The 13,674-nt window shown below is 41.0% G+C and overlaps 1 pseudogene; it reads right to left on the bottom strand.

The window, feature by feature from the left end:
* Nucleotides 1–2,484: 2,484 nt before the first annotated feature.
* LOC121917672 overlaps nt 2,485–13,674 on the bottom strand; it is an 11,934-nt pseudogene continuing 744 nt past the window's right edge.

The raw sequence follows: 13,674 nt of genomic DNA, 5'->3' as shown, positions 1-13,674 counted from the left end.
TTCTTTGATTTTCTCCTATGTAGCTCCTTCTAGCAAATCCCTCAACTGACTCAAAGTCCCAAAGTGAAAAACAGCAGTTTATAGGTCTGGAGAGAAATAATGAAAAAACTAAGTAGAGGCTTGTGCCGACAGTTGTGTAGAGTGGCCCGAGTTCACTCTGGCCACACGCATATCAGGACTGCACTGACTGCAAGGCCTGCTATGAAAATGAGCTGTGGCTGCAGGACCCAACCCGCGCCCCTAGGAGCCAGATTATCCCGGTTCCATTTTGCATTGGTCCAAGGACCGGAGCATGGCTTCAGGCCACATTGGAGGCATGTGTCATTTGAATGTGATCCCTCCAAAGCGTCAGAAGCCACTTCTTTTTGCCCACTGTTCCAGGCCTAGGTTACATATGGCATGGGGCCAATTCTAATTTCAATCCTACAAACTTGGAATCAAACGTTGGAAATTTAGCCACGATGAACTTTAATTAAAAACAACAACCCATGCACCTAACTGACATTGAACATTCTCCTGGTTGTAATATATTTCTTTGAGAATCCTAACATTTTTAAAAATATTTTTAAAAAAATCTTGCAAAAGCCCCAACTCCAACTGTTTAAGAAATCAACATGAAAAAAATATCTAATTTATCATTATCAATAGTAACGTGACAGCTGTAAATAAACAGTATTCAAATTCTGCTCCCAGTAATGTTTTAAGTCAGTGGATCAGAGCACAGGAGCAGCAATGTGGTTACTTCCCACTTTTCTAAGTTCTAACAACTTTAAGCCCCAATTCTTTCTTCCGTTTTGGGACGTATGGGCTGCCACACATATACACCGATGTATCTCATCAATGCAGACTCAATTCACAAAGAGTAGGAAACCAAACTGTATACCTCTTTATGTGCCCAGCTCCATGCCATAAGTTTCCTACTCAATATTGTTCATTGTTTCAACCACAGCTCAAGACATTAACGGTTTTGTCAAGCTTTTGGGGGGGAGGGGGGGACAATTCATCATTTTGAATTTGCTTAGAGGTATGATTCTAATTTTAACATGTATCAATTACCACTATGATTTTATGAAACTTACTCATGAGCACTGATTGCTAATATTACCACCATATGAGCAACAGTTGTTCCAAGCAGATAGCACAATCAACTTACTCAAAGAATCTTCCAGGCTCTTTAATGTCAGTGACTCAGCCTAGCCCAATTCAGAGCTAGAACGCTTCTGCACACCTGTATCATCACTTTCTACCAACTATTGAAAGCACATAGGCCAGATCCTGCCATGCACTACACCAACATAATTACAGCAGTGGAGGTGGTGGAGGGACTAACAAAAGGCCACAGGTACAGTCACCATGAAGGAAACTAGGCATGAAGAAATAGACAAAGCCAACTGTTTGTCTGCTTTCCCACTGCTGCCTGGCCGTGGAAAAAGTACAACTGCTAATATTTAGTGCACTAACAAGATTCTGCTCTCACCTAATCAATTATTATACACTCTGACACTTAAGCTACATTATTATTAGGGCTGTTAAATAATCCATCTATTTCACCTTCCCCTGAAAAAACACAAGGAAATAAATTACGTAGTGGCAGAGTGATAAAAAAAAAACAAATCCTAGAGTTGAATATTTATCACATCTCGTTTTCAAGAAATGAACATGCTGATCTGTGTATGCCACTGTGATGCCAAGCATGGAGCCTTTCACTCTCCTAAGGGCAGTCCCACTGATCCCAGGTGCTTACTTCTAAGTAATATGCATAGGGCTGTTGTATATGAAGTGGTAATCACATCTTCTTCAGAAAGGAAAAACTGTTTTAGCAGACACACGAGAGCAAAATAAATAGGGAATGAAAAGCTTGAAATAAATAGTTTCATAGAACACTTTGTAAGGTATAAACCTGAGAGTCTACCTATGTGGTCACATGGCTTCAGTTTCAAACCTATCAAGGCTTAATGGGATGCCATAACTTGAAAACTATATAGGTTACATGTTTGGAAAGGGGAGGCCTCCTTAGGGCTAGAACTTTTTGGGTTAGGGAAATTCTGTAAGTAGGGAGTTATCAGTCTATCAGTCATATATAGTAGTGAATTATCAATCTTATCATGTTATAAATAAAAACTGACAAATCAGTTTGATTCCAAAAGGTGCACTTACTAGAAGATTTTTCTGCTTTGCAACTGAAGGTTCCTATATTGAACCATTCCCCTTCCTGCTACAGCTCCTTGCTCATATGACAAGCCACTGGTACAGAGGTTCCAACCCAGAAAAACTTTTTTCCAAATAGTCTACAGTGGTCTCCGTTTAAAGGTAGTTATGATTCAACCCCCATGAGTTGAATAAACTAAAATTCTCAATGACATTAAAGAATTTAGCCTGCTAAATTTTTCTTGAACTAAAATTCAGATGCAAAACATCAGTTATCAGAAGAAGCATAATCTCTACCACCTTAATACTAAAAAAACAGCTTACTAAAAAACTTACGACTGCACATCAATGTTTAGCGATGTGCTCCAGCTACAGAACCAGATCCCACAGCTGAATCTACAGTTCGACCATCCCCTCCTCCTTCTTTCTAGCCTGGAATATGTTGATGGCATAAACAAAAAAACTATATAAATGGGAATAAGGGAAAGTTAAAGGGAAACTGCTACATATTAAACTCATTCTCATGCTATTTCCAATAATGTGTTTGTAGAGTGCTAAAAGACATTTAAATTCTCAAAACTTACTAGTATCTTCTGTAAAAATTTCCGATAAGATTTCTCCTGTTCTTTCAGGTGATATATGAGATGACATAAACGCTCAACATTATTAGCAGATCTCCTGTTTTTCCCAACAAGATCATCTCTCATGGAAATGGCTTTTGCAAGTAGTCACGATTTGAACTAATCTGTTCACCAATCTGAAAACATCACAAGAGACGGTGACAGATTATAACTTGTGTTGTGAAAGTATTACAAACATATGACTATGAAGTAAATCATGATATAATTAACATTTAGGGCTAAATTAAATAGTTCACTGATTACCCTTCAGAGTAATCAACCGGCTTCAGAGCCTTTCCAATCACCAGAGTAGTTTTGGTGATTACCTGTAGGAGAAAAGAGGGGGGGGGACAACAACTCAGCTCTTTTATAATTGCATCCTACTAATAGTAATCCAGCACGCATACTGCATGGTTCATTAGGATGACAAAACCATCACATCAAAAAACCAAAGTTATGCTGACCACAAAAGCTGCAATCAAATCTAAGTTGTAATCTAGTATTTAGTCAGGATGACAACACTGCACCTATCCAAGTGCTTTCTGCAGTCAAGACTTATCCAGACTGCCCATTATCTAAACAAAACGAAAAGAAAGAAAAAAAGTGTGAATTGCCTCTTATGAAGTCTCCATAACAGAAGTAAAAGACCTACTTGCGAGGTTCCCTCGATGCTGCTCAATGATAGGGATGAAAAGGAACTGAAGTAAATGAGTGGGAAAACTGAGGCTAGACTGAAGGTGGATGGAGCTCACTGACATAAAAACTTTATAACTATTCTGGAAGGTTCCAAGGATCCACTGCGCAGGCATAGGAATACCTAACTGTGTGAGTCCAAGAGTCCACAAAAAAACCCCGTGTTCATCTTTTAAAATAGGTTGCAGGAGGCCCCCTGCATCATTTAACATAAAAAAATCTGCCTTTCAAACAAAAGTAGACTTCCGACCTGCTGAAGTAACCCTCCTTGCATCCCAAATGGATAATCATATAAGTAATATTCAGAATCGTATGCATGTCTTTGTGTACTACTAAAGTTATAGAGCAATCCATGTAACGGGTGATCCCAAATAAAGTGCAAAAACACCAAATAAGAACAGCTTTTACCTTTGCACCATTCTTTTTAATCACACTGTATAATCTATTCACTCATCTCAGCCCCTGTTAGTGTATATAGCTTAGGAAAGTATGAAAACATTTTAAAATGTAAAAGGGAAAAATAAAATCTGCCCAAGTTCCTACACTTCTTTCTACTAAAAGGACTTGTCTGGTTATCTTGAAGTCTGTAAAAACAGATATTCCCAAACTGGTGCAATGCAGAGTTGGACTACAACTCCCATAACTGACCCCTAAACCCATAGGCTGGTGGTAATGACAATTGAGATCCAAAAGCATATAAATGGGTCATGCTGGGGAACCACACTCTAGAATTAAAGCCCTGTTTCAATAAAAATGCAAGCTTTGATTAAAATCACATGCAAATTGCATAAACATTATACTCCTACTTGGCAATTTCATGTCTTATGGCTTCCTTAAGGGTTGCTCCCATTCCCGATTTTTTAAAAAGTGTTTGTCTTATAAAAACACAATAATTAAGCATTTCCTTAATCTTTTTTGGATTAATCAGATACATAACCAAAATAGCACCTGGCTACTGTCCACAGCAGGTTCACCTCTTCCATCTTCTTCAATTGAGACTGGGCAATTCTGCAACAATCCTTACTCAAGGCAGCTGTAAGTAAGTCTTTATTACTGGGATGATCCACAGCTTCTTGTGTCTGAGAAACATTGCAGCATCATCCTTGCCTTGTTGGTATTAATCTGTAGTGACAGGAAGTTGAATGGTTTTTGTTTTCATTCAGTTGGTGCTTGTTGTTAGCAGCTGTTGCTCTGCCCTGAGAATCACTTCCAATACTTCTCTACACAAATGAAATACATCACATTACTCATAGTTCCTTTAAAATCACTCAGTGTTACAAACCTGGTGAGTCACTACCACATACAAGCATGAACAAAAACACTGATTGATATGAAGCCTGCCTGATCATAAAATGCACAAATGCCTGCCGACCAGAGTTACCCATCCTTACTTTTCTGCCTGGGTTAGCCCGTCCCCATCTTCTCATTCCCCCATCTAACTCCCATTTCTGTATTCTATTCCCTCCACAGCTACTGTATCGCATAAGGTAGTGGATGGACTGATGAGAAAGAGCCATGAAAAGCTGCTCCTTTTGTGAAAACACTGCAGAAGTTATATCAACTCTCTCTAGAATCGCAGCCCACTGTTCACCAAATGCTACAACCATACTTTTCCTTTATTAATGAGGGAGGCCATCGAGAGAATTAATAGAGAAAAACAATAGCAGGTAGTTATCAAATAGAGGTGATCCAACTGGCTCTTGCCTGTGCCTTAACCGAAAGAAGACAGAACACAAAGTGATGTTGCCACTGCTACTCAGAAGCCATCCGATATGATGTAATCCACTGGCCTTTCTTTCTCTTAGTTGCTTTAAGACCGACTTTGGAATGATGGCAGAATGCACAGCAGGACCATTTGGCAGCTGCTTGTTTCTCCGCACAAACACACCCTCCTCTCTATCAGGGATAGAAGAGACACCAAGGACAAAATTACACCCGGCATTTCCTAGCTTGGAAACTGAGACAGCATTCGGCTATTGCTAGCTTCTACCTCTACCTGTCCCCCAACCCACTCCGTTTAAAGGAACCAGATAAAAAACAGGGCGTTCCTGGCTGGACACAAGGTTGACACCTCCTTCCTTCCAGGGTTAGAGCTACAGTTTTATAGCTGAAATGTGCTATAAAGCCCTTTGTGAGTCTCTAAGAATGTAGCTGGAAAAACATGCATTTTAAAGGTGTTAATCTAAACGCATTACAATTAGGAAAACAATACACAAAAATGCCTTACACTCTATGATCACATGCACATATATATCTCCTCTGGTTCAGACTCAAGTTCAACTTATCAAATTATCCGAGCACACAATTATTATTATGCTCTCTAGGTACATATATCAATTTTCCCCTAACATTAACAATATTATGTGCAATTTCACCTTTTTGAATGAAACACAAAACCTGATCCAAATCACTGAAGTTTATTCTTTGTTTAGGTTTTTCTCTAGTTCTGCCTGCTCTGGCCAGCATTTGAGTCATTGTATCTTGTATGAGGGAAAGCTATGGGGAGTCTTTGATTTCCTTCGTCCACCAATCCTGGAGTAGATTCTGGAGAGACGTCATTGTAAGTCTTATTTCACTTTCTAGAAACCTTTTTCTTGTTTTTTTCTGAAGATTTGTTAGTCTCTTTGGCTGACCCCCCAGCTCTAAACACACATAAAAACAAACACACAAATTCACAAAACAAATAAATATCTTGATTTATTGAAGAAAAATACATTATGTGAAGCTACTGTTCTTAGCCAAAAAACCAACACAAAAATACAAGAGGAATTTTAATTAAACTACATTAATTTTTATTTAAAGAAAACCATCAGCACTATAATTTAATAAAATTCTGAGCATTGCCCTAAAATCAAATATCAAATATTTCTTTATATATCCTAGGGTAAAGAACCACAATTTCTTAATTATTAATCACCATAATTTTTCAAAGTTATAAATAAACCGCATAACTGTATTTCACTGATGTCCAAATGGTTTCATATTACATATAATATACATAAACAGCTTAATTTACACATTACATTATGATATAAACCTCAAAAATTGTAGTTTTACGTATTGTTTCAACTATCATCAAGGCTCTCGTGTCCAGTGGGTAAGTCACACATCCATTCCTTCTTCAAAGGGACTGCCCCATCTGCCATGTTTGATATGTACTGCTTCAATATATAGACCTTCAAAGAAAACAGACAGATTAGACAATTAAAATCTAGTTTTACTCAAGTTTGGACAACATACAGTTCACATGTAAGAGAAAATCATGGTTCCCTGAAACATAAACAAGTTTCCACAAGCCTTGTGTAACAGAAAGCCAGTTTCCATTACAGGTATCTCAGTTGGCCCACTGATTATAATACAAGGTTCACCAACTGCAGATCATAATGAGCTCAAACTTATTTAATTAAAAACCACACCACTCTTTAGCCCTCTTTTTTAAGACTTAAACATAAATGTTTTTGCCTAAGATAAACTATTTCATATGAGACTCCAAATACTGGAACAACAATGGTACAGGTTTACTGCCTCAACCAAAATAAAAAAGAGCTACTAACTATATTGCACCCCCAGCAAAATCAGCAACTATAATCAAATCAGTGAACTGGACTGCCATCCTATGCAATCTTACTAGGGAGTAAGTCCCAGTACTCTCTGCAGCGTTCACTTCTAGGTATACGTAGGTAACACTGAAATCACTTAAATGCTTCGATTTTTGCATATTTTACTCTCAAACTATATTTCACTTTACTGACAAGTATCTCAGTTTAGTGCATATGATGAGGCTGTTCATCTAACAATCCAATCATGTGCCATTCATATTTCTTAATCAATCCCTAAAGCAAATATTTTTCTAGAGAGCTTTCAGCTCAATATTATATTAGCATTGTCACGATTCTCTACAAGAAGGGTAACTTCATCCAGAAGCAGAATGCTAACACAAGCAACTCCGATGTTTCAATGTCATCCAGTAGAATATGCCTCTATGAATGTACTGTATAGCAGCTTCCCATGCATGTTCAAGGGCTGAGCAGTGGGCCAGGATAGCACAGGTCAGCCCCTTCGCTTCTAGCCTAGTCCTAACACTTCCCTGACCGTATTACCTTTAACTCAGTTCTGAAGCTGGTTACAAGGTGATGAACAGGCTTGTGGTGGGAATAAAAGGCAGCAAGTGAAAAGAGCAACAGATCCAGGCTGGAGTAGTGAAATCCATGGCTGGGACAGCAGCCCTTGACTACCAGAACAGAGGCACAAATGGGAAGGTTAAGGAGAAAGAAGCTCTGATAAATAAGCAGGGGCCAGCCCATGCAGGGTTTTAAAGTCAACAGCAGAAGTTTGTAACAAATACGGAAGGGAGGGGAACCATGGGGATGACAATAAGGAGGGAGTGATCGAAGCGGAGAACAGACCTGATATGCGTGCAGATGAATGCTGGACAGAAATTAAAGCACGAAGTGAGTCGTCCTTTCTTTCTCATCTTCCTAGAAGCTATTTCAGGGAATCTCTCTTTAAAAGCTTGGTTGCCCTGTCATGCTCTTAACTTCCATGAGATGCCACCACAGGTTGGCACTGATGTCCTGCACAGGTTGTGGCTCCTTATCATGTAGTGTCAAATAAAATGTGTATTGATGGAAGTGCCCAAGCTCATAGGTCTTATAATGCATGACTCCCAAATTTCTACTTATCCTCGGAAAAAAATATTGACTACTAGAGTCCAGATCCTGACCACATTTCAGCGCAATGAGTTTACTCAGAAGTCAGTCCCACAGAATCAGTGGGGCATTTACTGTTATGGCATGCACAGGCCTGAACTGAGGTTGTATGTGTTTAGCTAAAACGAAGACTTCAAAGTGCTAGCATTACAGGACATTCTTTTAAATGCGTTTAAAATATGTACAAAAAAACCAATTCAAAGTGCCTCTTTCAATTAAACATCACAAAACCATTAGCACGCATACAGAATTTTCCTATGAGCTCCACCAACTTACCTGAAAATGAAATACACAGATACAGCCACAAATCAATACTACTCTAAATAGGGACAGCAATATATATCTAATTGTGCCAAGCAAGGCTTCCAATAAGGTGTTGCTGACAATCTACAGTGAGCCACAAAACCTCTTCATCACTTTATAAAGTGCCATAGACAAAAGGGCGGTCACCAATGATACCCTCTGGTGCAAAAAAGAAGTTAATCAGTTTCAGTAACTTTGGATGCTGCTTAACAAACTTTACAAAGCTGCCAACTAGTTGCTCTGTTGGAAAAATACAGGTCCATATTTACAGAACATGTTGTTACTTGTAGTAACCCGATACAGTTACTACAACAGCACAAGCTCTTCAGGTGAAAGGCCATGCCTTCTTCTCCACCCCATTTCTTAGCCAGGAAAGATGCCTGAGCATGGAAAAATAGACTACGATTAAGCTGTGAAAAAGCAGGTCTTGAGTTCTGTAAGTTAATGTAGTTTGGTGCTCTGTGTTCTGTATTTAATTGTCTGGCCATCTACATCTAATTTGTTACGAAGTGTAAAACACTACAAAGGGCAGTTCACTTTTGTCTATTACATTTTGATTTATCCTTTTAATTACTGTAAACGAATTGAATCCCATTTTGGAGAAAAAGCAGGATATAACTACTCATGAATAAATAAATATCTTAAAGCTAGTGGATCTTTTACTGTGATATAAACCTTTATAGACTCAGCCCATCTCATCAGACACATGACGTTTTACCTCCACTGTGTTTCTACACATTAAGCCTGGCTTTTCCACAGTGTTGTTGCAGTCCAAGCAACAAGTTCAGCCCTAGTTAGTTGCTATGTCAAAAAGTTGCCAGTTTGCAATGTAGAGCTGAAATAATCTGCACCTACATTCCATGCATGGCCTAATCTCGTGGAAAGCAGCAAAGATAACTGGTCATTCAGCAATTGGATGGGAGACCACCACAAATGCCAGTGCAATAGGCTATATTTTTAGAGGAAGAAACTGGCAAAACTACCTCTGAATCTCGTTGCTAAGAAAACTCTATGGAAATCCATGGGGCATGTCATAGTTGAAATGTGACCTGAAGGTTTCCACAAACACAGCTGGAGCCAAAGTCCAAAACACACTGCAGAAATAAATCCAGTATGAGATCAGGAAAGGCGAGCAGCGAGGTCGCCCTTAGAAACAAAGCAGATGGACAGGGGAAAGGGGGAGGGGCCACGAAAGGAGGCGTGGTAGTCGGGCCGCCCCTCATATTGAGCCAATCAGGAAAGGCGAAAGCGGCGTCGCCCTTAGAAACAAGGCAGAAGGACGGGAACGGGGGGGAGCCACGAAGAGCGCTCGCGGGAGGAATAGCCGGGGCGCGCGCGGCTATTGACTACGCCCCTTTCCTCAACCGTCGCCGTCCCCGCCTCGCGCGCCCACTCGCCCGCCCTTAACTCCCTCTTCGACACACCTTTTTCACCCCAGTCAAGCAAGCACAGTTGCCTCTCCTCCTGGGAAAAGTGGGGGAAGTAAACACACCCACACCGCCCCACTTCGTTTCCCTGCAGTCGCCCCCTTCAGCTGAGGGACTCTTATGTTCTTTCGCGGAAGGAGAAAGATCCTCCCCAGGGCTCCCCTCAGTCCCTCACACAAAGCTCCAACAGCCGTCCCCGCGCCCTTGTTCAAAGGAGAGGGAGGAAAGGGGGCCGGGAATGACACACACGGGTTACTCGTAACCTCTGTCAGGAGACGACGAGACGGAGAGGCCCTTCCGCCGCCTCGCGAAGCGGCATCACGTGGGCAGCGAGGCTTTGTCCAAACCTGAAGGGACACCCTTGGGTTCGGTGGCCTAGGCAAAACTCGCTTCCGTAGTTTTTCCGCGCGCGAGGGCTTGCGTTCTAAGCCTGGCCGCGCGTCGGTGGAAGGCGTTTCTGGGAACTGTAGTTTAAAATGCTCATGGTGGCGCATTTGGGAAAGATGTACAGTACGCCGAGTTGGCCATCTACCAAAGACAAGCTACAGCGTCACCAAAATACACACATAAAAGCATTGAGTCTCTTGTACCTCATTTGTGGACTGTGTTCCGAAACACACACTGCAGAAATGTCCAGTTTGAAGCCGCTTTAACTGCTATTGGCTCAGTGCTAGGGAATTCTGGGCATTGTGTTATTTGTGGCACTGTAATCTCTGACAGAGAAGGCTAAATGCCTCACAAAACCACAGTTCCAAAATATTAATGAATGTCTTATTATTATTATTATTATTTATTCAAAACCTAGTCTCCCATTTCTATGTCCAAAATACCTGCAGAACATAATCCAGCTTGATGGAGCCCTTTAACTCCCTGGTCAGTGCTAGGGAATCCTGGGAATTGTAGTTTGCTGTGGCCCCAGAGCCCTCTGACTGAGAAGGCTCCAAAGTCTCACAAAACAACTACGTTGCCAAATTCCCACAGCGTTGAACCCGGCAGTAAAGGGCTCTCAAGCTGGATTATTTCTGCCGTGTATTTTGGACCTATGGATTGGAGACAGGCTTCATTCCAGCTGGGCTATAAAACCCACTGTCTGACTTGTGTCAGGTCTGAATTCACACTCTCTCAGCCTCAGGGAAGGCAATGGCTAACCTTCTGAACAACTCTTGCCAAGAAAAAACCCCAAACACCTTAGGTTTGCCATTCGTCACTAATGACTTGAAGTCACACGACGTTGCTGTAATTACTGAGATTACGGGGGTGTCCAAAAATCATCTTTTACATTTTAATTGTGTAGAATTGAAACTATAAAGGCAATTCCGAACACCTTGCATACACCTTCACACAGCCGGAAGACTGAGATAACTGATGAAAATCCCATAATGGATTTAATGGAAACGTTTATTATGAGAAGGCATATGAGGAATATTAATGAAAACCATGAGGAAATGGGCACCAAGTTATATATACTAAAGAGAGACAGCACTGTATAGTGGTTGAGTGTTGGGCTACACAACTCTGGAGACCAGGGGTCATTCACAAGCCATGTGGAAACCCACTGGCATGACCTTGGCAGTCACACTCTCTCAGCCTCAGAGGATGGTCAATTGCCAATCCCCTGAAGAAATCTTGCCAATAAAACCGTGATAGTTCGCATCAGGGGTCACCTAAGTTACAAAAACATGAAGTCACACAACATCCTACCGGACACACACTTTGTAGAGTCGTTTAAAATTTAACAGGTTGTTCATAAATAAAAGCAAAGGGAATGTCCATGTGCTCTCATCTTTTTTGAAAGGGAGCCACTACACTACTTTTCATATCCAATTTGGCTGATGTGACCTAAACCACGATGTTGGTTTATGTTGGGGTGCTTTGATTGAGAGTTTCTGCATGGCAGGGGGTGTATTTGGATGGCCCTTGCTGTCTCTTCAACTCTACGATTCTATGATTCTATGGTTAGTGCCGCCAGACCCACACCTGTGATTTAGATTTACATAAGTGTAGCTTCAGTCTGTTTATTGGACAGGTCTGGACTAGTGGGACTAGCAACTGGATTATACCTCCAGTTTGCTAAAAGCTCTATTTTCTTTTGCTTCTGTCCTTGCCCCTTAAGAGGTCGTTGTGCTGCAGAGGGAGGATCTAAGCAATACTAGATCTCAGACTTTATAAAAAGTGGAGAATAAACACTGAACCAGCTTAATCTCAGAAGCCGGACGTAAATGCACACAGTGAAACTAACTGAATCTAATGTGCATGCCTGTATAGACTCCTATCTTAAAAAACATCAGCCAATCTTTACTCTCCCTCCCCACTTTCCACTGCTCTGTTTTTTCTTGTTTCAACATTTTGTCAGATTTGCCTTCAAAATGGGAAGGCTCGCTCACTACTGTATATGATATTGTTTAGTCTTATACACTGATGAAAGTACTATGGCTTTTGATATTTCTCTCATTACAGCTTCTCTTTTTGTCTGATCGGCCAAGAGATGTTATGAAAGGTAATATGTGGCCACACTGCCATTTAATCAATCTTTCAGAATCATTACTCTCGCCATCAATAATGAAGTTCCTTTTTAGAAGACCATTCCCCATGCAAGCGAAGTGCTGCTCAAAATTCTGCAATAAGACTTTTATCCACATATTGAGTGAGAAATGCAACTGACCAAGCCAGGTTTAGGATGGGAAGAGGCACTTTGCAGCCTACTCGGGTAATAGCCAATATGACTACATGAGGCTGTTGTATTTTGGACATATGAGAAGACATGACCCACTAGAAATACTAAAATGCTTGGTAAGGTCAACAGAGTAGGAAAGAGGCAGACTGCTACCAGATGGCTATAGCACAATAAGGGAACCTGGCCTGAGTCTGGAGATCTAAGCAGAGCTGTTGAGGTTAAATACGGTGACTTGGAGGATTCTCACTCAGGGGGTCACTAATAAGATGGAGTTCACTTGAAGGTACCCAACAAACCAATGTCAACTTCCTTGGTCCAGCGGTGGCAGAGGAACAAAGAAAATCACCAACGTTCTCCTGCATTTGAAGTCGAAGCCTTCATGGCCGGCATCCGGGGTTTTTCGGACTCTGTGGCCATGTTCTAGAAGAGCTTTCTCCTGACGTTCGCCAGCACTGTGGCGGCATCTCCAGAGAAGCTTGCCGGAAAGGAGTTGGGTATATATATTGTGTGACCTGGAATGGCAGGAGGATTTTCATTGGTTGCTCTGTTGCCTAATGGCCGCGCCCAGGCTGGGCGGTCTTGCAACAGTCTTTTCTACAACATCCTCCTAAACACCTCTGACTATTTTCTCTGGGAACGAATTCCCAAACCATTCCCTTTACTGAGACGAAGTGGAGAGATGCCAAAACCATCAAATTTTCATCAAGCCCCTAGACATTTTGTTTTCCTCCATGTGCTGGTTTTACAGAGTCCTTTTTTTTCACCCTTCACTTGAGCAGATATGCAGTTCTGCATGGAATGCCCTTCATATCGTACAGAAGCTCTTTAGCTTGAAGACCTCTGCTCTGACGAATTATCCAAATAATCGGTAACTCAGTCAGGAACATGCAGCCTGCAACAATTGTTGATCAGAGGGGAAAATAACCCAGTAGTTAAAGCTCTAATCTTTACGCTGGAAAAGACTGCCTTCATACAGGTTACTCTTAACATGTTCTTTCTATCTTTTTAATAATGTTAGAGCTTTACATTTTTTTATGAAAAACAGATTGAAATCGTAATAAATGAGGACATTTTGTCTACTAGCATGCAGGAGTTGACTT

The sequence above is a fragment of the Sceloporus undulatus genome, unplaced genomic scaffold (genome assembly GCF_019175285.1).
Source record: "Sceloporus undulatus isolate JIND9_A2432 ecotype Alabama unplaced genomic scaffold, SceUnd_v1.1 scaffold_74, whole genome shotgun sequence".
NCBI classification, from domain to species: Eukaryota; Metazoa; Chordata; class Lepidosauria; order Squamata; family Phrynosomatidae; genus Sceloporus; species Sceloporus undulatus.
The sequence above is the reverse complement of the archived record's forward strand: the minus strand, read 5'-3'. Positions and strand labels throughout refer to the sequence as shown.